This window comes from Papio anubis, chromosome 9, assembly GCF_008728515.1.
Source record: "Papio anubis isolate 15944 chromosome 9, Panubis1.0, whole genome shotgun sequence".
Classification (NCBI taxonomy): Eukaryota; Metazoa; Chordata; class Mammalia; order Primates; family Cercopithecidae; genus Papio; species Papio anubis.
This window is the reverse complement of record NC_044984.1, coordinates 64,722,566-64,748,028: the sequence shown is the minus strand read 5'-3', so window position 1 is coordinate 64,748,028 and position 25,463 is coordinate 64,722,566. Positions and strand designations below refer to the sequence as shown.

Sequence of the window (25,463 nt, the reverse complement as noted above, 5' to 3'; positions counted from 1 at the left end):
GTGATAAGTTTTGAAACATGATTTCTCCCTCTCCAGTCCTCATGTTTGTTATAAAAAAATTATAATAGCACTGAGTGGTTTGCAAAATACTTCAGTCTTATACTTGGCCTGATTATTTGCATAAAGTGCAGCAAGAATAACTATTTCTACATAAGCCTTTTGGATTGGCTTTGATGGAAGCTTATTCCACAAAAAATCTCATATAAGACCTTTTAAAGTTGAGCCCAACCATGGGTTTGTATTCTCAAACACCTGTGAGTTGAGTGATCCTTTCCTCTTAAGGTCCGAAGATAAACTCGGAACTCCTAGACCTGTTAAAAGCGACATTCTTTACTGACCACACACACACAGGTCAGGAACCCTGCACCGGGACTGTGTAGACACAGGTATGAGTCCAGTTTTTCCATGGGGCTTTTATTGGCTCTGCAAGTCGAGCTTGACCCCTTAAAGGGAAGCGTACCCTTCCAGTCAAAGCCTTGGTAAAATAACTACTTTCTCTAATTGTATACTGTGGCAAAAGAAAAATGGATTTTTATTGCACTGATGCAAATAACTATATTGCCATAATACTCACAGATAGTTTCCAAATTCTAGAGGAAGACAAACATGCTTCAAATTGTGTTCACAGGAGTATACCTTATACAATTATTAAAGGTTTTAAATAGTTCAAGTTTCCTTGACTCTGCAAAACATGGGTTAACAATATTCCAAGCAAAGCAAAAAAGTTGTTTCAGGTTCCTGAGTTCAGTCCATTTAGTTAACTCTTGTTTTGCTTGATATTTGTGAGCATTTCAGCTCTTCATGAGTCCTGTACATTTTCCTGTATTCCAATGTCACAATATACAGTTATCAGAAGCCTGTATTTGACAGCACCTGTCAAAGTCCTACAGCATATTATAAGCTGCCTTTTGAAAATGATTAAAACAAGACAACAACTGTCTGTGAATAGCAAAATGTCCAGAGTAGTGAGAAACACAAATGACAAAGAAGTTTGGTTATCTCTGTGATGTACAATAACATAACAACCTTAATTATAATTGATAGCATACACTCAAGACACTAGAATTTTAAAAATCCCATACAATTTTAGAACATATATTAGCATTATTTACCAAGATATAACCTAAAGCAGATTGAACATCATTTTGGCAATCCCATGTACCTAAACATGTCAAATAATCCTGTTTACCTCTCTTTTCTGGACACTTCAGGGGCCCTCTGAAGTATTCAAAAAGCCAGGTGCCAGGGAAGACAATTTTGAAACTGAAGTTTGATTTGGGGAAGCCTGTTAAATATATTTAAAGCACTTAAATAGAGTTCCAGATTACCATAAACTATTTATTTTGCCAAATGACATAGAAATTTTAAGGAAGCAAAAAACCTTTTATAACGATTTACAAATTTTGCCAAAGAGCAGATTAGCACCTTAGGAAAACCATGTTATGCTTTTATTTCAATGCTCAATTTACAGACAAACCTTATAATACCCCTTTTTGAATTTAGTCTATATGTTCACAGAGAACCTCTTCTGCAAGATTAATTTCCACAATTCTTCCACTACTTATTTGAACCTTCAGCTTTTTCCTAAATTAACTCAAAGCAATCCTTTAACCCTAGGCAAAAGTTCACATTTCCATGCCTTCTCATAATCTTTTACAAAAAAAAAAAAAAAAAAATGCATTTTACTTTTCTTACACACCTTGCCTGTAAGTCTATTTCTAGTAGTTTCAATTAACTTCCAGCAATTTTTAATTTTAAGGTAAAAATTGGTAAGTTGTATTAATTGTTTGCTAAGCATAGCCAAGGTTTGCCTTCTTCATTAAGGGTATGGTTAGGTCCCTATGTCTCCAGGCCTTACCAATTGTGAAACCGCCAAGTCAAATAGTTCTCAAACCCCAAAAAGCAGTTCATAACCTCAAAACTCTTAGCAAACCTTGCATGTGACCTGCATTTTACCAACAGTCTTTAGGGTTGTTTTCATTTCTCAAAGATTAAAGTTAAATGAACTGAAAGGCTCCACAACTTTTAACTTCCCTTTAAAAAAGGAAGCGCTTGTCTTTAGGCCAAATTCATCAGAGCTCTTTTTAGACATTACAGGCAACACATACAGACAAGAGAAAGCCCAGTCGCTAGGTAGGGTCCTTTAAGAGACAGGGTTAAGAACACATGCAGATTGGCGGGGCGTGGTGGCTCACACCTGTAATCCCAACACTTTGGAAGGCCAAGGCGGGCGGATCAGCTGAGGCTGGGATTTTGTGACCAGCCTGACCAACATGGAGAAACTCCGTCTCTACTAAAAATACAAAATTAGCCCGGCCTGGTGGTGCATTCCTGTAATCCCAGCTACTCGGGAGGCTGAGGCAGGAGAATCGCTTGAACCCAGGAGGCAGAGGTTGTGGTGAGCCATCGAGCCATTGCACTCCAGACTGGGCAATAAGAGCGAAACTCCATCTCAAATAAAGAAAAAAGAAAACATGCAGATAAGGAACCAGCAAGGGCTCATCCCCTAAGGCAGGGTTGCTAAACAAAGCCTTGCCAAGCTGTTACTGGCCATGCCCCCAGGATGTAAAGCAAGGTGGAGGCTTGCAGCACGAACCATATAGTCATGCAAAACACACCAGACTGGCCACAGCCCAAGACTAGCCCCACAAATCCTTTTTCACAATTAAAGGTTTACAAAAAATATAAAGTGATAGTTTGGGGGCCTGGCCTAGTAAATGGGGGGGAAAAAACGTTAAAGGTTAACTGTTGACAGGGTAGAGAAGGTGAAAGAAAAGAAACAGTTTAAAAATGCCTGGGGAAGAATCTCTTATTCTTTGACAAGTGGTTCCTCCACCAGGAGAAACCTTAATTACTGTCAGATGGAGTAAAACCCCTTGGCTGGCAAATGGGAAGGCTCCAGCAGTTCTGTGTGGTGGGGACTGCCAACCAGCTGTGCCGGACCCTTGGTCCACGCGTCTCAGCCCCTGGAGGTGAGGGAGAGCAGAAGGGAGCTTCTGCTCCCCAGCTGGTCCCAAAAAAAGGAAGGAAAAGGCCATGAAAAGGCCCAGGAGTGAAGCAGGGGGAGGGGTGGGGTGGCGACATGGTTTCCCCCACCTTCAGAAGTTCCAGGATGAAAAGGCTTAGAAGCAACAGTGAGAGGTTTTGACTTCACATTTCACTCACCACTTTTGGAGTCCCCACGGTGTGTGCCAAAAATGTTGCTGGACCTTTTCTTATTTCCGCTAAAGATGGGGTTCTTGTCCGTCCCACAGCCACAAAAATTTAGGCTCACAGACGACTTAAAGGGAAGTAAAGCAGGGTTTTACTGGGTGAAAAGTCAAAAAATAGGGAAACGCTAGAGCGCTTCCTGCCAAGCCATTTGAATCCCAGGTTGCACACAGGAAGAGGAGGAGCCAGGCTCCTCCCAGCTGCAAAGGGTGTGAACTCCACCTGAGTGGGCCAGGTGGTTGGAGTTTCTCCAGGGGCTCTCTCCCACCTGGCTCTCTAACAATCATGGTGGAAGGCGAAGTTGGGAAGCAAGCACCTTTTTCACACGATGGCAGGAGAGAGACAGACATCTCTACCTAAAAATTTAAAAATTAGCTGAAAATGGTGATGCTCTACCTATGCCTTCCATCCTATGGTCCTAGTCCTAGCCTTTGGATTGTGTTATGGGTTAAGCCAAATATCCCAAAAGTTCATATGTTAAAGTCCTGGCCCACAGCACCTCAGAATGTGACCTTATTTGGGAAGAGGATTATTGCAGATGTAACTAATTAAGATGAGGTCACCCTGAAGTAGAATGAGCTCCTAATCCAATGTGTCTGGTGTTCTTATAAAAACGGGAAAATTGGACACAGACATGCACACAGGGAAAACACCATGTGAACATGAAGGCAGAAATCAAGTGATGCATCTGCAAGCCAAGGAACATAAAGACTGCCAATAAACTGCCAGAAGCTAGGATAGAGGCATGGAATAGGTTCTTCCCTCAGAGCCCTCAGAAGGAACCACCCTGATGACACCTTGATCTCAGACTTCTAGCCTCCAGGACTGACAGACAATACACTCCTGTTGTTTTAAGCGACTCACTTTGCAGTAGTTTGTTAAGGCAGCCCTAGCAAACTAATATAGATTGTAATTAATAACAATACATGCTCATATTTAAATTCTTAAAGATAAGTAAGAACTCTAGAATGTACTTTTCCTCAGTACAGTGCTATGAGTAGGTACTATTTTTATCCTCATTATATGAGTATCCTCATGTGGCAGGCAGAATATTGGGCCGCCAAAGATGTTCTCATCCTAACCCTTGGAACCTGTGACTATTTAGATTACATTGCAAAGGGGAACCAATACTGTAGATAAAATTAAGGCTGGTACTCAGCTGGCCCAGAGAAAGAGAGATTATCCTGAATTATCTGTGTGTGTCCGGAAGGAGCACAGGCCAAGCATAAAAAGACTAAAACTTACGTTTGTCCTACTGTAATTTGCCTTTGGTAGAAATGAGGAACTGGAGAGAAAAACTATGTTTCAAAAGAAAACTACAGCTGGGTGTAGTGGCTCACACCTGTAATCCCAGCATTTTGGGAGGTCGAGGTGGGAGGATCACTTGAGGCCAGAAGTTCAAGACCCAGCCTAAGCAACATAGTGAGACCCCATCTTTACAAAAATAAAAAAAGTACTAGCCAGGTGTCCTGGCATGTGCCTGTCATCTCCAGCCACTTAGGAGGCAGAGGCGGCAGAATCCCTTGTGCCCAGGAAGTTGAGACTACAGTGAGCCATGATCACACCATTGCACTCCAGCCTGGGCAATAGAGTAAGACCCTGTCTCTGAAAAAAAAAAAAGAAAAAAAAAAAACCCTATAGTATGTAAGAGTTAAAGAGGAAAGAAACATGAAACACAGCTGGCAGTTAAAGACAGGTTTACTTTAGATCAAACCTGAGAGGTGCCCCTGGACCATTTCTGTCAGGAGCCCTTTCTCTTACAGACTAAGAGTATATATTGGTTTTAGGGTGAGGGGGCTTATGAATGTTTATGCGTGTTGCAAAGTTTATGGCGGAATCTTTCTGGGAGGAGGGGAGGTCGTCTTAGGACAGACATCTTTCCAGCCTGGAGCAGGGTTATCTCAGGGCTAGCATCTTCAGGCCAGAGGGGGGTTTATCTCTGGGCTAGCATGTCTCTGGTCGAGGAGGAGTTTGGAATGTTTCTGGTTGGAGATGTTATTTGTGGTTTATGGTCATGCTGACCTTAGCCATTAGGCTGATGCCCTTTGGATTTAGGCGGTTTTTTATTAAGGTGAATTTTAGAATGAGGGGCTTGTCCAAGATGGCGATGCTCCTGCTCTGTCATAGTACACCTCTGATTAGGTTCTAGCTTTGTCCATTGTTTTAAAGTTTTTATTTTATTTGCCTACAGCTTGGACTAAATTCTAAATTCCTTCCTTGCTACAAGTCTCCAAACTAATGTTTTCAAAATTTCCTCCGCTTTTACTGATTTGAAATCACTGGAAATTAAATCTTCTTTTCTTGAAGCCCTGCAAACTGAAGCTAGACAACCTGACACAAACTTCAGGAGAAATCACCACAACAACTTATATATAAATGGCCTTCATGCCTTTCGGTGAATGAACTATTCCGAAAGTTGACTTGAACACCTGATTCAAACTATAATCCAGGGAATATCTGTCAGATTGCCACTATAATCTGAATATGCTTCATAGACTCTGGGGTAGTCTATAAACTAGAAAAGCTAGTTTATAGAAAGCTTAGTTTATAGACTACTCCAAACATTAACCTTTGTTTTTATTCTGTTTCCATAGAAATGCCTTTTTATTAAAGACGTTTGCCTGCATTATATATAGAGGCTTAGCCCATCTGCAATGCCATCTCCTAAAATGGGACACAGCTGTTTAACTGAACTGATCTATTCTCAGGACTAAGAGACTGATTCAGGCAGATATGGGACAATATATTTAAATTTGCTCTTTTCTGCTTATCCCAATTTGTTTTTTTCCCCCTCCTTTGCCTATCTCTTGCTACTTGACTACTAACCTGATTTCTCACTTCACAGCCACCAACTCAGGTTTTAATGGGTGAAACTTGCAAGGAAGTTCCAGATAGGTGGAATAAAGGAGTAAAAGGGAAATTTACTCCAAAATATGATCATTTGGTATGAAGAGTATTTTGAATTAAAGGCTCTTAGAAATCAATACTCACAGTAAGAGACTTTTCCCCTATCTACATAAAGACCAGAAGGACACACCAAGGAGAACTGTTTTTTTTTTTTTTTCCTTCCCTTCCTTTCCCTTCTGTCTCATTATCTATTGCAGAAAAGATGACCGTGAATGTAACCACACCTCAACAGACCCTTTCACAAGATAATGTCTGTCTCTCAGGCTCATAAAAATTCCAAAGAGAACTAATTTACAAGTGAACCTCTGTTCTCTAATCCATTCATTTTCCTCAGAAACATTGACTGCCCCTCAACAGAATTCCTCTTTTCCCCCCTCCCATAATGTGTTTTGCCAGGATCCAAGCCCCTGTTGTTTCTGTAACCTCAAGATAGTATTTAGGCTTCTGAACCTAGTTGAGGGATAGGTAATCATTCTGTGATTCTCCCTGATGGTCATGTGAATGAATTTGTATGTCTTTTCTCCAATTTATCTGCTCTTTGTGAGTTAATTTTTCTGTGAACCTTCAGAGGATGGAGGGGAAGTTACAGCTGAATGTAATCACTGGAGTCCTTATAAATGGAAGAGGGAGGCAGAAGATAGTGAACCAGAAAGATAGCAGTGTGAGAAGAAATTGGCCCAACTTTGCTGGCTTTGAAGATAGAGGAATGCGGAAATGAGCCAAGGACTGCAGGTGGCCTCTAGAAGCTGAAAAAAGCAAGGAGATGGATTCTTTCCTAGAACCTCCAGAAGGAATGCAGCCCTGCTGACATTGAAACAGACCCAGTAGTCACATAGACATTTTAAAATAAACATAGAAATTGACACTTTTACTTTTAAATTTTGAAACTTACATTTGTTTTATCTGAGTTCCTTCCTCAAAAAAGGAACCCTAGGCCTCTCAAAAAGTATCAAAGAATGAAACTCACCAAGTCACAGCATCCAGAGGAGACACTAAGCCCCTCATTTATCAAGATTTCTTTCTTACCCCTCCTGAGTTCCTGTTTTCCTCTACATAGTTACATTTCTCCCCTGCTATAAAAATCCCTAATTTTAGTCGCTCAGGGAGATGGATTTGACTCTGATCTCCCATCTCCTCAGCCGCAGCACCCGAAGAAAGCCTTCTTCCTTGGCAATATTCATTGTCTCAGTCATCGGCTTTCTGTTAGGCAAGCGGCAGGACTTACACCAAACTCCTGGTGTTTTAGTAACAGATTTTGGTTTCCTATGCAAGAATGCATTGCTTGTGGCTCAGCTGCTGTGGGCCAGAAAGCCCAGAAGCCCTCCTAAGCAGCTGCCCACCCAGTTTTAGCTGGAGGTGAGTTTCTGTTTCTCTCTGACCCTGCTGCTGCTGGCCCTAGTTGCATTCCTGATTACCCAGGAAGAACTGCCTTTGAAATTTGGCATCTGCATCTGGATAGGTGAGTGTTCTTTGTGTGCCCAGGCAACAGAGTCTATTCCTCTCAATTCGGGAAATTTTTAAAGTAATTTTCATTTGCAGATTGAACAAGCCCAACTGACATGAGGGAAGCACCCTGGCTGTTTCAGTATAAACACTCTTGGGGTCTTGTTTGTAATTGTGTTGTATGTCTGTGTCCAGGCAAGTGAGTGTCTTTTGTGAGTACCAGACAGAGAGATTGGCTCCTCTCAATTGAGAAATTCTGAAGGCATTTCTGTTTGTAGGTTGATCAAGCTCAACTAATGAAGAGTTGAAGCACCCTAACTGTTTCAGTTTGGACACTTTTGGGGCTTGTCTGTTGCTGCAGCAGTTGGATTGTGTTTTGTTGTTTGTTTTTGTGTGTGTCTATATAGTCATGGGAAATTTGAATTAGATAAACTGATATTATTTTGTAATACTGTTTAACCCCAATATTCTTTGGAATATGGAGTTTGCTGTTGAATGGGAAAGTGGGATGGAGTTCTGCATACTCAGGCTTTTATGCTGCTGCTCTATGAAAGGAACCTATCACTTTTTGATGCTTTTGGTCACAGTTCTGTCACTAGAATCCTAGCAATTAGATATATGCAAGGAGTAACCTAATCACTTTAATACAATAGTTTGAAGTGCTTCAGGCAATAACTATCGGACACCAAATCACAGTGCTTTAATTTGTGACATGTTAGCATGATAGGACTTTCTGTTGTATAAATATCCTATTAACTAATCCTTGTGTTGTTAAGTTACAGGGCTTTGACTCCTGGGATTGAAAAAGGTACTGACTCCTGCTAAATCTTGAGCATTGACATCAGTCGAAGTATCTTCTTCAGTCCCAGGAGAAGGTGACAATCAAAATAAACTGCTTTCGTGAAATACAGATCCAGATATTAACACTATTCAATCCCTCTAGGCCCAGGGACTATTGTGGAAGAGGTGGGCACATGACATTATAAGGGCCAACTCTGAGGGATAAAATTTATTCAGAATTGTTATATAAATTAAACATTAATATCAAAAGCACACTAATGCAAGGCCAGCGTCTGGGCCTGTGTGTTGGAATAACATGGTTTTCTTGGATCATTGATATACTATTTAATAGGGTATAGAAAGATTATGGAAATCTTACCTTATTGTCAAACTGATTAACATTAGACAGATTTGCTTATAAGGTTTTATTAACATTTAACATTAATAATACACCATACAAAGTTAAAATTTGATTTTGTCTTTGGAACAAAATTTTCAGGTGAGAGATAATAAAATATTGTGTTTACCTTTTGAATAAAACTACAGAAGAATGAAAAAGGGGAGGGCAAAAGACAGATTTAGTTGGCTTCATGCTGTCTTTATTAGGTCTTATTGTTTGGGAAATTAAGTCTTCCTCTCTATTAAAGTATAAACATTCTTGTTTTAGCATTTTGCTAAATGAATGACTATTTTATAGTCACCTATAATCCTATTTTGTGATATTAAGTGTCTTAAACCTTTGATAATTGGCAAACTTTCCAAGAGCAAAATTTCAAGTTCTAAATTCAATCTTTTTGACCTCAAAATAACTTTTTCAGATATTAGGTTCACTGAAGTCCAAGAGGGACCTGTTAGCCTTATTAGGCTTATTTATTATGTTAGAATTATGCAGGAAGCATTGTCAAAATCTTACGTGGCGTTTAGCTTTTTTTGGGTTACATCTGTATAGATGTGTTGTTAATAAGTGTTCCAGGACTGTTTGAGATTCCTGAAATTCTGATATGTTTTAATATTTCTTGTCAGTAATGATTATGATTATTACATTAACTTGTATACCACAGAAATAACCAAATTTCTTTATCAATTGTGTCTTTAACTATTGCTGTCCTAAGACTTTGCCATCCACAATTGTTTTGCATGGATTCTTCTCAAAAATTGACTTATAATCAACCACAGTCCTTGCTTCTTTGGGGCTTCATGAAAAGGACTCCTTCCTTCCTGAAAAGGACTCTTTTCTGATAAATTTGGAGATTGTGCCACTGGATTAGAGAGAAAACTTCCAGGATTCTAATTAAAGGCTGATAGAAACATTTATAAAGATTTCTAACCCAATATGAAGCAGATGAGGAGTTGATTTCATAGTGCATCAGTCTGTTCTTGCGCTGCTATAAAGAAATACCTGAGAATGGGTAATTTATAAAGAAAAGAGGTTTAAATGGCTCATAGCTCCACAAACTGTACAAAAAGCATGGCTGGGGAGGCCTCAGGAAACCTACAATCGTGGTGGAAGGCAGAGGGGAAGCAAGCAAGTCTTACGTGGCTAGAGCAGGGGGAGGAGAGGGAGTGGGGAGGTTTAAACAACCAGATCTCATGATAACTCACTAATTATCATGAGAACACCACCAAAGGGGAAAATCTTCTCCCATGATCCAATTACCAATTACCTCCCATCAGGAACCACCTCCACTGTTGGGGATTACAATTTGACATGAGATTTGGGTGGGAACACAGACCCAAACCATATCATTCTTCCCAGGCCTCTCCCAAATCTCATGTTCTCCTTGCATTTCAAAATATAATCATGTCTTCCTAACAGTCCCCCAAAGTCTTTTTTAACCTTGTGGTGCAACAGAACCCCCGAAGTCTTAACTCATTTCAGCATTAACTCAAAAGTCCAAAGTCCATGGCTGGGCGTGGCAGCTCAAGCCTGTAATCCCAGCACTTTGGGAGGCCGAGATGGGCGGATCACGAGGTCAGGAGATCAAGACCATCCTGGCTAACACGGTGAAACCCCGTCTCTACTAAAAATACAAAAAACTAGCCGGGCGAGGTGGCGGGCGCCTGTAGTCCCAGCTACTCGGGAGGCTGAGGCAGGAGAATGGCATAAACCCAGGAGGCAGAGCTTGCAGTGAGCTGAGATCTGGCCACTGCACTCCAGCCTGGGTGACAGAGCGAGACTCTGCCTCAAAAAAAAAAAAAAAAAAAGTCCAAAGTCCAAATTCTCATCTGAGACAAGGCAAGTCCCTTCTTCCTATGAGCCTGTAAAATAAGAAACAAGTTAGTTACTCCCAAGGTACAATGGGGATGTAAACATTGAGTAAATACTTCTATTCCAAAGGGGAAAAATCAGCCAAAAGAAAGGGCTATAGGCCCCATGCAAGTCTGAAACCCAGCAGGGCAGTCATTAAATTTTAAAGCTCCAAAATAATCTCCCTTGATACCATGCCTCACATCCTGACCACAGTGAGGCAAGGTGTGGGATCTTAAGGATTTGTGCACATGGACTGAATGAATGGAGGGCTGAAATAATTTTTATGACTTTTTGTTTGTTTGCTTATTTGAAATATCACCAATTCCTCAGAGTCTGGAGAACTTTTATCCTTTCTAGCTATTTATAGCCTTTAACAATAGGCTACACTCTTCTAAACAGAATTTGAGGCATATTTCTCTGTGCCTAATTTCTCCAGAATTTGTAAATTATTTATGAGTAGTCTTAATTTATGACAATGTGTTTGTTTGCATAAGCTCAATAAGAATCTGCTTTCTTTTGTAATGGGAAACAGTTGGAGGACCTGGTTTTCTTCTAGGGCTTTGACTGAAATGTCCTTGTGAGAGGTTCCAACAAAGCTGATTGAGGAGATCCTATGTGGACACTGATTCTTCCTGCTATGTGTGGGTAATCAGGCCAAGTACATGGGACCGAAGCTTATTTTTCAGGTAGATCGGTGCTGCTGTGATTTGTCTCTGTTGGAAGTGGGAGACTGGAAAGAGAAAGATTGTGTTTCAGAACAAAACCATAGTCTTAGATTAATCTTTGAGCTGCCCACAACACCTCTCCTCAGCATGAAGTAGTCAGAAAGATTGACAACCAGATTCCCCATGACTGAGGAATTGATAAATGGAGAGGGGCAACTGAAACTATCTCAATAGTCCCATAGACATTTTAAAATATAAACATAGAAATTGACCCTTCAGGTTGGTCTTAAATCTTGAAACTTACATTTGTTTTTATCTGAGTTCCTTCCTCATGAAAGGACCTCTAACCCTCTCAAAAAGTATCAAAAAGTTGTAGCTCACCAATGTATCCATCAAGACAATGAGATACTAGGCCCCTCATTCATCCTGATTGCTTCCTTAGCCTTCCTAAGTTTCTGTTTTCCCATATGTAGTTACATTTCTTCCTTGCTATATAAACCCCTAATTTTAGTCACTCAAGGCGATGGATTTGACACTGATCTCCCACATCCTTGGCTGCAGCACCAGATGAAAACCTTCTTCATTGGCAATACTTATTGTCTTAGTCATTGGCTTTCTGTGCAGTAAGCAGCAGAACTTAGACCAAACTCCTGGTGTTTCCAAAACATCTTGATTTTAGCCCAATGAGACCCACTTTGGAGCTTGACCACCAGAATTGTAAGATAATAAGTTCATGTCGTTTTAAGCCACTAAATATGTAGTAATTTGTTACAGTAGCAATAGGAAATGAATAAATTTCATTTTACAGATAAGGGATCTGAAGTTTAAAGAGTTTCCATAATTTGTCCAGGGACATACAGCTAGTAAGTGATGAGAGCCAATATTGGAACTCAGATTTCTATAATACAGAGCTCATATTTCTAACTGCCATGATAATTTGTAAAACAAGTTCTAATCCCTCTTCCACCTGGCAGCATTTTTAGTTTTTTAAAGTAGATATCATGGCTTCCTTCTGTCTTCTCTAGGAAAAGCACAGTTTCTTCAAACCATCCTCAGATGACAGCTTTCGGTCCCCTAACCATCCTGGAAAATAGGACACCCACACTGAAAACAGTGCCAGTATGGTTCCAGCACCATCTTTGTGCATTTCAATCCATCTTCGTCCAAAATGAAAATTATAACTCATAAAATTTAAGCAATACTTTTTAAGTTAAAAAAATGAGGTGATAGTTTTCTTGTATTGACAAATTGGCTATGAACTTAATGTTCTTACAAAATGAGTCATCTATGTTGGAACATTAATTATTTGAGCAGCTGAGTGCACATCACTCTAAGCAAAGTGTCATTGCTCTGTCCCTGTACAGATCATTTCAAAAATATCCTGATGTTTCGCTGTGGTACTAATAGTGCAGGCTTCCTTCTTGCCTTCTCACCCTAACTCTTAGGTCTTGAAAGGTAGAATGCTCTTCAGGAAGAATGCACAGCTGTACAGTCCATCTGGTTACCCTTTTCCCCACCCCAAAAAATAAATTTTTACTTGAGACTAAGATTCAATGGGACCATATGCTTTCTATTAGAGGCAGGGTCTTGGTAAGAAAAAGTGGGTGGGAGATTGAGACTTCAGGTTTAAAATAACCCACGTGGCCAATAAGAACTACTAGTACATCATGACAGGCAAAAAGATATAGAGTAATATACTCTGCTGTCACAAAGGTGTTTTGATGTTGGCTCATGAGAGTTAAATGTTCCCCTGAACTTAAAAGTTGGAAGAAAAAAATTAAAATCAGCAAATAAAATTAATTTTTTAAAAAAGAGTTAAGTGTCAAATTTTCTTTTCTTTTCTTTTTTTTTTTTTTGAGACGGAGTCTCGCTCTGTCCCCCAGGCTGGAGTGCAGTGGTGCGATCTTGGCTCACTGCAAGCTCTGCCTCCCGGGTTCACGCCATTCTCCTGCCTCAGCCTCCCGAGTAGCTGGGACTACAGGCGCCCACCACAGCACCCGGCTAAGTTTTTGCATTTTTAGTAGAGACGAGGTTTCACCGTGGTCTTGATCTCCTGACCTTGTAATCTGCCTGCATTGGCCTCCCAAAGTGCTGGGATTACAGGCGTGAGCCACCACGCCTGGCCTCTTTTCTATTTTTATTTATTTTTTGAGACAGGGTCTCATTCTGTCAAAATAAGCAAATAAAATTAATTTAAAAAAACAGTTGTTTCTAATTTTCTTTCTTTTCTTATTTATTTATTTATTAAGACAGGGTCTCACTCTGTCACCCAGACTGGTGTGCAGTGGTTCCATTATAGCTAACTGCAGCCTCAACTTCGCAAGCTCCAGCAATCCTCTCACCTCAGCCTCTCAAAGAGCTGGGACCACAGGCACATGCCAACGTGGCCAGCTAATTTTTTTTTTTTGTAGTAATGGGATTTTGTCATATCGCACAAGATGGTCTTGAAGTCAGAAGTTCAAGACCATCTTCCCACCTTGGCCTCACAAAATGCTGGGATTACAAGTGTGAGCCATAATGCCCAGCCAAATTTTCTTTCTTTCATTTTTTTTTTCCTTTTTTTTCCTGTCTTTCTTTTTTTCTTTTTTTGAAACAGGCTCCTGCTGTCACCCAGCCTGGGGTGCAGTGACATGATGATTACAGCCTTAACCTCCCAGGCTTATGCAATCCTTCCACCTCATCCTCCTGAGTAGCTAGGACTACAGGTGTGCACTGCCACATCCAGTAAATTTAAAAAATACGTATATTTTTTGTAGAGATGCAGTCCTGCTCTGTAGCCCAGGCTGGTCTCAAACTCCTGGGCTCAAGCAATCCTCCTGCCTTAGCCTCCCAAAGTGTTGGAATTACAGGCATGACCCACTGTGCCAGGCAACATGTAAATTTTTCTAAACAAGTTGTTAAACACAGCCATTATTAAAAATTAAATGATATAAGCTTACAATTTAATAAATTATATCTAAACCAAAGGTAATAAATACCCCAAACTCATCACTTCCTTATATTTTCACCATATTCTACTGTTATTTCTGCTCTTGAGGTTATTTTTGTTGACTGATTTTGTATGGTTGAAATACTACATAATAGTGTGCTACTGCACATTACTTTCCAACTCCAAGTTCAGTAATGTCACACTGATAGCTTGCAATCAGCTACAGTGGGAGTACTGATACCGCATAAATCAGCAAATGTTGTAAATGAGGGCATCCCTCACACTCTTGGCTGGTTGTCAAGCATTTACCAACACATCACTTCCCAGCAGTAAACCTTCCTACTCCCACCTGCAAGCACACACAAACACTGTACCCCACTCATCCCAATCAAAGAGTGAAGTCATCAGTCTTATCATTTCATCCAATAATTATAAAGGACAAAGTAAACATTGCTGTAGTGGATTTTCTTTTTCTTCTTTTAAACATTTGGGGTGGGGGGTTGGAAGATTTCATTCACACATTTACAGTTCATATGTTTCCTCTTCAAATTTCAGAGTCAATTTGAATTTTATAACCCGGAGTTGGCATTTAAGATATGCTGTCTCCGAAAGCAAAACTGTAGGAACTAATGGGGATATTGCAGTGATTTATGGTGTCTCTTAGTCTCTGATGAATAAGGCAACATGGGAAACCTTCTGAGGCATCCCCCTTCCTAAACTACCTTTTATGTTCATGGTACTGGAACCCATTAATTAAAGATGTACTGACAAAACCACATGATTATCTCAATAGATGCAGAAAGGCCTTCGATAAAATTCAACATCACTGCAGGTTAAAAATTCTCAATAAACTAGGTATTAATTGAACATATCTCAAAATAATAAGAATTATTTATGACAGAGCCATAGCTAATATCATACTGAATGGGCAAAAGATGGAAGCATTTGCTTTGAAAACCAGCACAAGATAAGAATGCCCTCCCTCACCACTCCTATTCAATACAGTATCGGAAGTTCTGGCCAGGGCAATCAGGCAAGAGAAAGAAATAAAGGGTATTCAAATAGGAAGAGAGGATGTCAATCAAATTGTCTCTGTTTGCAGATGACACGATTCTATATTTAGAAAACCCCATTGTCTCAGCCTAAAATTCCTTAAGCTGATAAGCAACATCGCAAAGTCTCAGCATACAAAATCAATGTGCAAAAATCACAAGCATTCCTATAAACCAATAATAGACAAGTGGAGAGCCAAATCATGAGTGAACTCCTATTCACAATTACTACAAAGAGAATAAAATACCCAGGAATACAACTTACAAGGGATGTGAAGGACCTCTTCAAGGAGAACTACAAACCACTGCTCCAGGAAATAAGAGAGGACACAAACAAATGGAAAAACATTCCATGCTCATGGATAGGAAGAATCAATATCGTGAAAATGGCCATACTGCCCAAGGTAATGTATAGATTCAATGCTATTCCCATCAAGCTACCATTGACTTTCTTCACAGGATTAGAAAAAACTACTTCAAATTTCATATGGAACTATAAAAGAGCCCATATAGCCAAGAGAATCCTAAGCAAAAAGAACAGAGATGGAGGCATCACACTACCCAACTTCAAACTATGCTATAAGGCTACAGTAACCAAAACAGCATGGTAATGGTGCCAAAACAGATATATAGACCAGTGGAACAGAAAAGAGACCTCAGAAATAACACTACATGTCTACAACCATCTGATCTTCGACAAACCTGACAAAAACAAGAAATGGGGAAAAGATTCCCTATTTAATAAATAGTGCTGAGAAAACTGGCCAGCCATAAGCAGAAAACTGAAACCAGACCCCTTCCTTACACCTTATACAAAAATTAACTCAAGGTAAATTAAAGACTTAAATGTAAAACCCAAAACCATAAAAACCCTAGAAGATAACCTAGACAATAACATTCAGGACATAGGCATGGGCAAAGACTTCATGACTAAAACACCAAAAGCAGTGGCAACAAAAGCCATCATTGACAAATGGGATCTAATCAAACTAACTTTTGCACAGCAAAACTATCATCAGAGTGAACAGGCAACCTACAGAATGGGAAAAAAATTTGCAATCTACCCATCTGACAAATGTCTAATATCCAGAATCTACAAGGGGCTTAAACAAATTTACAATAAGAAAACAAGCAACTGCATCAAAAAGTGGGCAAAGGATATGAACAGACACTTCTCAAAAGAAGACATTTATGTGACCAACAAACATATGAAAAAAACTCAACATCACTGATCATTAGAGAAGTGCAAATCAAAACCACGATGAGATACCATCTAACACCAGTTGGAATGGCGATTATTTAAAAAGTCAGGAAACAATAGATGCTGGTGAGGCTGTGGAGAAATAGAAACACTTTTACACTGTTGGTGGGGGTGTAAATTAGTTCAGTCATTGTGGAAGACAGTGTGGCAATTCCTCAAGGATCTGGAATCAGAAATACCATTTGACCCAGCAATCCCATTACTGGGTATATACCCAGAGGATTACAAATCATTCTACTATAAAGACACATGCACACGTATATTTACTGCAGCACTATTTACAATAGCAAAGATTTGGAACCAAATGTCCATCAGTAATAAACTGGATAAAGAAAGTGTGGCATATATATACCATGGAACACTATGCAGCCATAAAAAAAAAATGAGTTCATGTTGTTTGCAGGGACATGAATGAAGCTGGAAGCCATCATTCCCAGCAAACTAACACAGGAACAGAAAACCAAACACTGCATGTTCTCACTCATAAATGGGAGTTGAACAGTGAGAACACATGGACACAGGGAGGGGAACAACCCACAGTGCGGCCTCTCGGGGGGTGTCAGACAAGGGGAGGGAGAGCATTAGGACAAATACCTAATGCATGCGGGGCTTAAAACCTAGATGATGAGTTGATAGGTGCAGCAAACCACCATGGCACGTGTATACCTACGTTATAAATCTGCACATTCTTAAAGTAATATAAAAAAATTTAAAAATAAAAATAAATATATACTGAGGTTTCTCCTTGACTCCCAGTTTCATTCACCTTATGACTTAACCAAGATTCTCCTGTTCAGCAACGCCATCCAAAATGCTTTTGAGAAGATGTAGATTTGTTCTTTTACTTGGAGAAAGTGGTAGAAAATAAAATCTATTCAGTTATCAGGGTCAAAGTATTTTTCACCTTTCATCATTAAAATAAAACATCAATGAGCAGAGGTCCTCCACTCAGAGTTAATTCCCCCCAGGAAAAATTCCTCTAAGGCAGCTGAAGAGGAGCAAATGTGGAGCTGAATTCCTCCCTCAGCTTGCTGGTGGTAATAGAAGAGAACAGGAGTCAAAGGCTAGGAGAGAAGGAAAAAAAATGATCTCTGCCAACCACATCGATGGAAACCAGTGATGATTTATAAATCAGAACTCTAAATTCAGAGACAATTAGCCTGGAATTTGAAGGCTGCTTGGGGGTCCAAGTAAGGAAGAATTGGAGAATTAGGAATTTTTTTTTTTTTTTAGACTAGTCTCACTCTATTACCCAGGCTGTGGTGCAGTGGCACAATCTCTGCTCACTGCAACCTCTGCCTCCCAGGATCAAGAGATTATCCCATCTCAGTCCTGGGACTACAGGGTGCACACTACCACATTCAACTGATTTTTTATATTTTTTGTAGACAGGGGGTTTCACCATGTTGCCCAGGCTGGTTTCAAACTACTGAGCTCAAACTATCCACCTGACACCGGGCACGGTGGCTCACGCCTGTAATCCCAGCACTTTGGAGGCCGAGACGGGTGGATCACGAGGTCAGGAAATCGAGACCATCCTGGCTAACACGGTGAAATTCCGTCTCTACTAAAAATACAAAAAAATTAGCCAGGCGTAATGGCGGGCACCTGTAGTCCCAGCTACTTGGGAGGCTGAGGCAGGAGAATGGCGTGAACCCAGGAGGCGGAACTTGCAGTGAGCTGAGATCCAGCCACTGTACTCCAGCCTGGGCGACAGGGCGAGACTCCGTCTCAAAAAAAAAAAAAATCCAAACTATCCACCTGTCTCAGCCTCCCAAAATGCTGGGATTACAGGCATGAACGACCATGCCTGGCCAAATTAGGGGATTTTAATATAGCTAATATTCATTGAACACCTACATTGTGCCAGAAACTATACCAAGCATTAAGCATTTTGCATATATTATCTTTCCATACATTATGTCACCAATCATCTTAACTAAGTGGCCCAGAAGAGTAAATTATCCAAAGTGTTTCACACACTTCCAAGAAGGAGATTTAGTCAATCTGGTTAGTAATAGTAAATAACTTTTAAAGAAACCAAAGGCTGCTTCGTGGTTTCAACAAGAAGAATTTGGTTGGAGATCCCAGAAAAAGCTGTTGACCAAACAAAGCTGAGTTTATTAAATCTCTTCCAAAGGAGACTATTTTGACAAAGTCTTGGCAGTGACTCAAAAAGAGAAAGGGAAGGATATTTATATGATTTGGGCATCTGAACTCAAATCGTTTAAGACAGGTGTTTTTGTTTATTTGTTTGTTTGGTTTTTGGTTTTTGAGATGGAGTCTCACTCTATTGCCCAGGCTGGAGTGCAATGGCACAATCTTGCCTCACTGCAACCTCTGCCTCCTGGGTCCAAGCAATTCTCCTGCCTCAGCCTCCCCAGTCGCTGGGATTACAGGCGTGCACCACCATGCCTGATTAATTTTTGTATTTTTAGTAGAGATGAGGTTTTACCGTGTTGGCCAGGCTGGTCTCAAACTCCTGACCTCAGGTGATCTGCCCGCCTTGGCCTCCCAAAGTGCTAGGATTACAGGCATGAGTCACTGTGCCCAGACAAAATGGGTGTTTTAAGGCAAATAATTTTCTGGAACTAAGATAAATTCATGAGATAATAGTTTAGAACTGGTGAAGCTGTGAGGTGATGATCATGAGGCAAAACTTGATTAATTGTTGTTCTAATAAAACTTTTTTCCTGATTTTGGAGCTAATCTTTGGTATTTTGCAGTAACGTCTTTGAACTTCTCCAATAATATAGCCTCCTGCGGTATTAGGGAAACGGGATTCGTAATGGGAGTTTTTCATCTGTCATAATGATCAGGTAAGGCATTTCCTTCGACCTTCGGATTATCCCTTTTGTTTGGCATTCTGCCTCCTTAGGAAACATTAGAACACTTAATCCTTTGATGACTTTTCTTTGCTTTTTCCTCTGCAGATATCAAGATTCTTAGTTATTTAAAACCTTCACCACCTCTTGCCATTGGTATTGACTCTCTTATCTCTAGTTTGTTGACAAACCATGATGAATACAATAAATTCTACCTTCTGTATATACTTTGGATTCAGTAAAATATCATTATTCTAGGGGGGGTTTTATGGCTCTTGCCTGTAATTGTAGCACTTTAGGAAGCTGAGGCACTTGAGCCCAGGAGTTCAATACCAGCCTGGCACCGTGGCTCACACCTGTAATCCCAGCACTTTGGGTGGCCGCGGTGGGTGGATCATGAGGTCAGGAGATCGAGAACATCCTGGCTAACACAGTGAAAACCCGTCTCTCCTAAAAAATAGAAAAAATTAGCTGGGTGTGGTAGTGGGTGCCTGCAGTCTCAGCTACTCGGGAGGCTGAGGCAGGAGAATGGCGTGAACCTGGAAGGCGGAGCTTGCAGTGAGCCGAGATCGTGCCACTGCACCCCTGCCTGGGTGACAGAGCAAGATTGTCTCAAAAAAAAAAAAAAAAAAAAAAAATCAGCAGGGTGTGCTGGCACACACCTGTTGTCCCAGCTACCCAGGAAGCTGAGGTGGGAGAATTGCTTGAGCTCAGGTGATCAAGGCTACAGTGAACCATGATTTCATCACTGTACTCCAGTCTGAGTGACAAAGTGAGATCTTGTCTAAGAAAGAAATAATAATAAAAAATAAAATATTATTTTTCTAAGTGTGAGTTGAGATCTGTGATGATATATTCAGCCTGATAATTTCCTGTTTTGTCTTAAGGTATGACTCATTGTATTAGTCCATTCTCACATTTCTATAAAGAACTACCTGAGACTAGGTAGTTTATAAACAAAAGAGGTTTAATTGGCTCACAGTTCATAGACTGTACAGGAAGCATGGCTGGGGAGGCTTCAGGAAACTTACAATCATAGTGGAAACATACAATCAAAGGGGAAGCAGGTACATCCTACATGGCTGGAGCAGGAAGAAGAGAATGCAGGGAGAGGTGCTACACACTTCTAAACAACCAGATCTCATGAGAACTCACTTGCTATCATGAGAACAGCAAGGGGAAAATCTGCCCCCATGATCCAATCATCTCTTACCAGGCCCCTCCTCCAACATTGGGGATTACAATTTGACATGAGATTTGGGAGGGACACATCCAAACCATACCATTCTGCCTCTATGCTCTCCCAAATATCATGTCTTTCTCACATTGTAAAATACAATTAGCCCTTCTCAACATCCCCCCAGTCTCAACTCATTTCAGCAGTAACTGAAAAATCTATAGTCCAAAGTTTCATGTGAGACAAAGCAAGTCCCTACTGCTTACGAGCCAGTAAAATAAAAAACAAGTTAGTTACTTCCAAGATACAATGGGGATACAGGCACTGGGTAAATAAACCCATTCCAAAAGAGATAAATTAGTCAAAATAAAGGGGCTACAGGCCTCATGCAAGTCTGAAGCCCAGCACAGTAGTCATTAAATATTAAAACTCTGATATAATCTCCTTTGACTCCATATCCCACATCCAGGCCACATTGATGCAAGGGGTGGGCTCTTAAAGCCTTGGGCAGTTTTGCCCCCATGGCTCTGCTGGGCTCAGATCCCACTGCTGGCGTTGAGTGCTTGTGGCTTTTTCAGGTACATGGTGCAAGCTGCCAGTGGATCTACCTGTCTGGGATATAGAGGATACTGGCCCTCTTCTCAGCTCCACTAGGCAGTGGCCCCATGGGGGCTCTGTGTGGGGGCTCCAACCCCACATTTTCCCTCTGCACTGTCCCAGTAGAAGTTCTCCATGAGAGCTCTGCCCCTGCAGCAGACTTCTGCTTGGACATCCAGGCATTTCCATACATCCTCTGATATCTAGGCTGAGGCTTCCAAGCCACAACTCTTGCCCTCTGTGCATCTGCAGGCTTAACACCACATGAACGCCACTATGGTTTATGGCTGGCACCTTCTAGAGCGGTGGGTTAACATGTATCTGGGGCCCTTTTAACCACGACTGCCACTAGAGTGTCTGGGACACAGGGAGCAGTGTCCCATGGTTGTGCAGGGCAGTAGGGCCCTGGGCCTGGACAATGAAACCATTCTTCTCTCCTAGGCCTCTGGGCCTGTCCCATCACAGGATGGGAGGGACTGCTACAAAGGTCTCTGAAATGCTTTCAAGGCATCTTCCCCATTGTCTTGGCTATTAACATTCTGCAATGTTACTTATGCAAATTTCTGTAGCTGGCTTGAATTCCTCTCTAGAAAATGGGGTTTTCTTTTCTTTTCTTTTTTTGTGATGGAGTCTTGCTCTGTCACCCAGGCTGGAGTCCACTGGCATGATCTCGGCTCACTGCAAGCTCCGCCTCCTGGGTTCACACCATTCTTCTGCCTCAGCCTCCGGAGTAGCTGGGACTACAGGCGCCTGCCACCACACCTGGGTAATGTTTTTGTATTTTTAGTAGAGACAGGGTTTCACCATGTTAGCCAGGATGGTCTTGATCTCCTGACCTTGTGATTCATCTGCGTCAGCCTCCTAAAGTGCTGGGATTACAGGCATGAGCCACCGCACCTGGTTGGGTTTTCTTTTCTAGCACGTGGTCAGGCGGCAAATATTCTAAACTTTTATGCCCTGCTTCCCCTTTTAATATAACTTCCAGTTTCAGATAATCTCTTTGCTCACACATATGACCATATGCTGTTAGAAGCAGCTAGGTCACCTCTTCAATGTTTTTCTGCTTAGTGTGGGGGGTGTACAACAATACATTCAAGCTTATGTACAAGGTATTTGAGGTTGAGGCATGGAAAAATAATGAGGCACTGTGTGTATGTTGTTTGTGCATGAAACTGTAACTCCTTGACCATAAAAACAGGACAAGGAACAGGATGTGTGATAAGGAGTGCTAAACACAGCCTCCTAAGAATGTGGTTTGAGTGCTTTCAGATGTAATAAACAAGGCCATATGCTCCTCATGATCTGACCCCAAATATACACCAGTAGATGTTTCTTGTTTGTCTAAATTGTAGTTTAACAAGCCTTCTCAATAAATATGTGGCGGACAGATCTTAAAGCAGCAATCCCTTGAAGGAGCTGCTCCCTGCCCCATTCAGCTGTAATTGTATGAATACTTATTTCTCGGCATTCACTGCAGAGCAAGCTGCAAGTGGTGACCCTGATGTGACTGCCTTGAAGTTACACGTGGAGTAGGATGACTCACCAATCTTTGAGGAGTACCAGTAAGGAACAGCCCTGACCCATTTTCAGGAGGACGGGACTGACGTGTATAATACCAAGGGTCAGGTTACCATGGGTCAGGAGTTGACCAAAGAGCAGAAAGTAGTTTTTAAAATGGTGCAACAATTACTTAAGGCTATCCAGTGCACTGTAGAGTCTGAAGCTTTGCATAAGCTTATGCTTTTAATTCTGCAGGAATGCCCTTGGTTACCTGATCAAGGAACATTAGATTTAGAGTTATGGGAGCAGGTGGGTTGCTGCCTAAAAGAGGATTCGAGCAGGGCCATTTTACTAATGTTACCGTTTTGACCACGTGCAGTCCGTTATGCTCTGCATTATACCCTCTTTATATGCCAGATTATGGTGAGTCAGATCACCCATTTTCTTCACCTGAAGGGAATTCAGAAGATTTGAAGGGAACGGGCACACAGGAACCAGAACAACAAAGAGGGCTCCTCCCCCCACTTCACTCCCTCAAGCAGGGCACTCTGGTAAAAGTTTTGGTTTCAGCTGCCGGATATACTGTGTAGTGGAGTGAGTACAGTCATTTAGCCATGCAGCAATCATTGCAAAATTTGGATAAGAATATCCTGATACAGCTTTATATGCTATTGGGAACAGGGCCTTTGCTTCAGTTCAGGCTCAGGCTAAGGTGGACAGCTATTTCCTCAATGCTTGCAGCTAGCCATACAAGTATGGAAGAGGATACCCATGGGACAATCCCAGGGTTCCTTTGTGATGTTTAGACAGGGTGCAATAAAAACGTACGTTGAATTTATCAACCAATTGCAGGCTGCAATCAAAAGACAGATACCCCATCCCAAAGCCGCCAAACTTCTTAAGTTGCAATTGGCTTTTGAAAATGCAAATAAGGATTGTCAGGCAGCAATAACCCCAGTCCGAGCCACTGCCACTGAAATCAGTGTGTTTATTAAAGCGTGCCAGAATGTAGGCACTACAACTAATCTGGCCCAGACTTTTGCTGCAATGATGACCGGGACCACATGTTATAATTATGGCCAAATTGGGCATGTGGCCAAAGGATGCTGACAGAAGGGGGTCCCAAAGAAATCAAAGGCCTCTATAACACCCTCTAAAGAATGCCCAATGCAGTAAAGGTAAGCACTGGGCTAACCAGTGCAAATCAAAATTTGATAAGGATGGAAACCCATTATCGGGAAATGGGAAGAGGGGTGAGACTTCCAGCACCTGGAAAAATGCATGGAGGAACACTGATCCCCAGACTTGGGGAATAGCTTTTCCCTTCGAGTCAGGACCAGAAATAGCACCCATGACCTCTCTTCTGCCACCTCTGGCAGCACAGGGCTGGACCTCACAGTCATAACAGTCATGGTGCTTAAAGAGCAAGATGGGGTCCAGCTGATTTCAGCTGGAATCTATGGCCCATTATCCAGAGGAACGTTTTGATTGATTATTGGAAGGTCTTCTAATACACTTAAAGGAATTCAAATTCTCCCTGGAGTCATAGATTCAGACTATTTATGAGAAACAAAACTTATGGCAAATGTGTCAGGGGTCCATGCCATCTCTAAAGGAAGTTGCCTTGCTCAGATTATTCTTATTCCTTGCCTTCAAGGTAATGCTCAACAGAAAATGGTGGGGCCTCTGGATTCGGCCACTCAGGCATGAAAGTTTTTTGGAATAGTCCAGTGTCATCTCATAAACCATACTTGGAAGTAACAATTAATGGAGTTATGTTTATGGGAATTATTGACACGGGAGCTGATCAAACTATTATAGCTAAAAACCAGTGGCCTTCAGATTGGGCCTCCTCTCCTGCCTTATGTTCTATCATGGGTGTTGGAGAGTATAAGCAGACATTAAAAAGTAGGCATAACCTTCCACTTTTGGGCCCAGAAGGCAAGGTTGTCCATGTTCAGCCCTTTACCTTAGAAATTCCATTTTCTCTGTGGGGACGAGATGCCCTAGAGCAGTGGGGCTTAAACCTCTCTGTCCTGCCACCCTTTTGGTAGGGGCCACTGCTCCTTTGAAAATTATCAAAATTAAGTGGAAAACTACTAGCCCAGTATGGGTGGAGCAGTGGCCCATTAAGAAGGAAAAATTGGAACATATTCAACGTCTAGTACAAGAACAACACGCTGGCCACATTGAGCCTTCTACTAGTCCCTGGAGTACTCCTATTTTTACTATTCCAAAAAGGTCAGAAAAATGGAGGTTATTGCATGACTTCCATGCTATTCATGCTGTAATGCTTCCTATGGGACCTTTGCAACCAGGATTGCCTTCTCTGGTTATGATCCCCAAAGACTGGCTTCTTATTATCATTAATCTAAGAGATTGTTTTTCTACCATACCCTTGCGTCCCAAGGATCAAGAAAAATTTGCCTTTACCGCTCCCATTTATAACAATCAGCAACCAGTTCAACATTATCAATGGACAGTCCTACCCCAAGGGATGATAAATAGCTCACTATATGTCAGCTTTACGTACTTGAAGGCTTACTTTCTGTGCATCACTCCTTCCCCCAGGCAAAAATATTCCACTATATGGATGATATTTTGATAGTGGCTCAACACCAGTCATTACTGCATCATCAACTTTACACAATGGTAATACAGCATATGTCTAAGTAGGGTTTTATTATTACACACAAGAAAGTCCAGCTGACGTCTCCGTGGCTCTATCTGGGAAGTCTTATTTTATCTACTACCGTTAGGCTGCAACTTACAAAAACAATTCTTCCACAGTACTTAACCCTTAATATATTACAGCAAGTCCTAGGACAGATTAATTGGACACATCCCTATTTAGGCATTCCTGCAA

The 25,463-nt window shown here is 41.2% G+C and overlaps 1 long non-coding RNA gene across 1 annotated transcript in view; it reads right to left on the bottom strand.

Annotated features, from left to right (window-relative positions):
• The window catches only part of LOC116268890, a 61,705-nt gene extending 57,122 nt beyond the window's left edge, over positions 1–4,583 (bottom strand). Inside the window, exon 1 of the long non-coding RNA XR_004176118.1 lies at positions 3,166–4,583. This is a non-coding gene — a long non-coding RNA (uncharacterized LOC116268890). The remainder of the gene's footprint in view (positions 1–3,165) is intronic.
• Between the last annotated feature and the right edge of the window lie 20,880 nt (positions 4,584–25,463).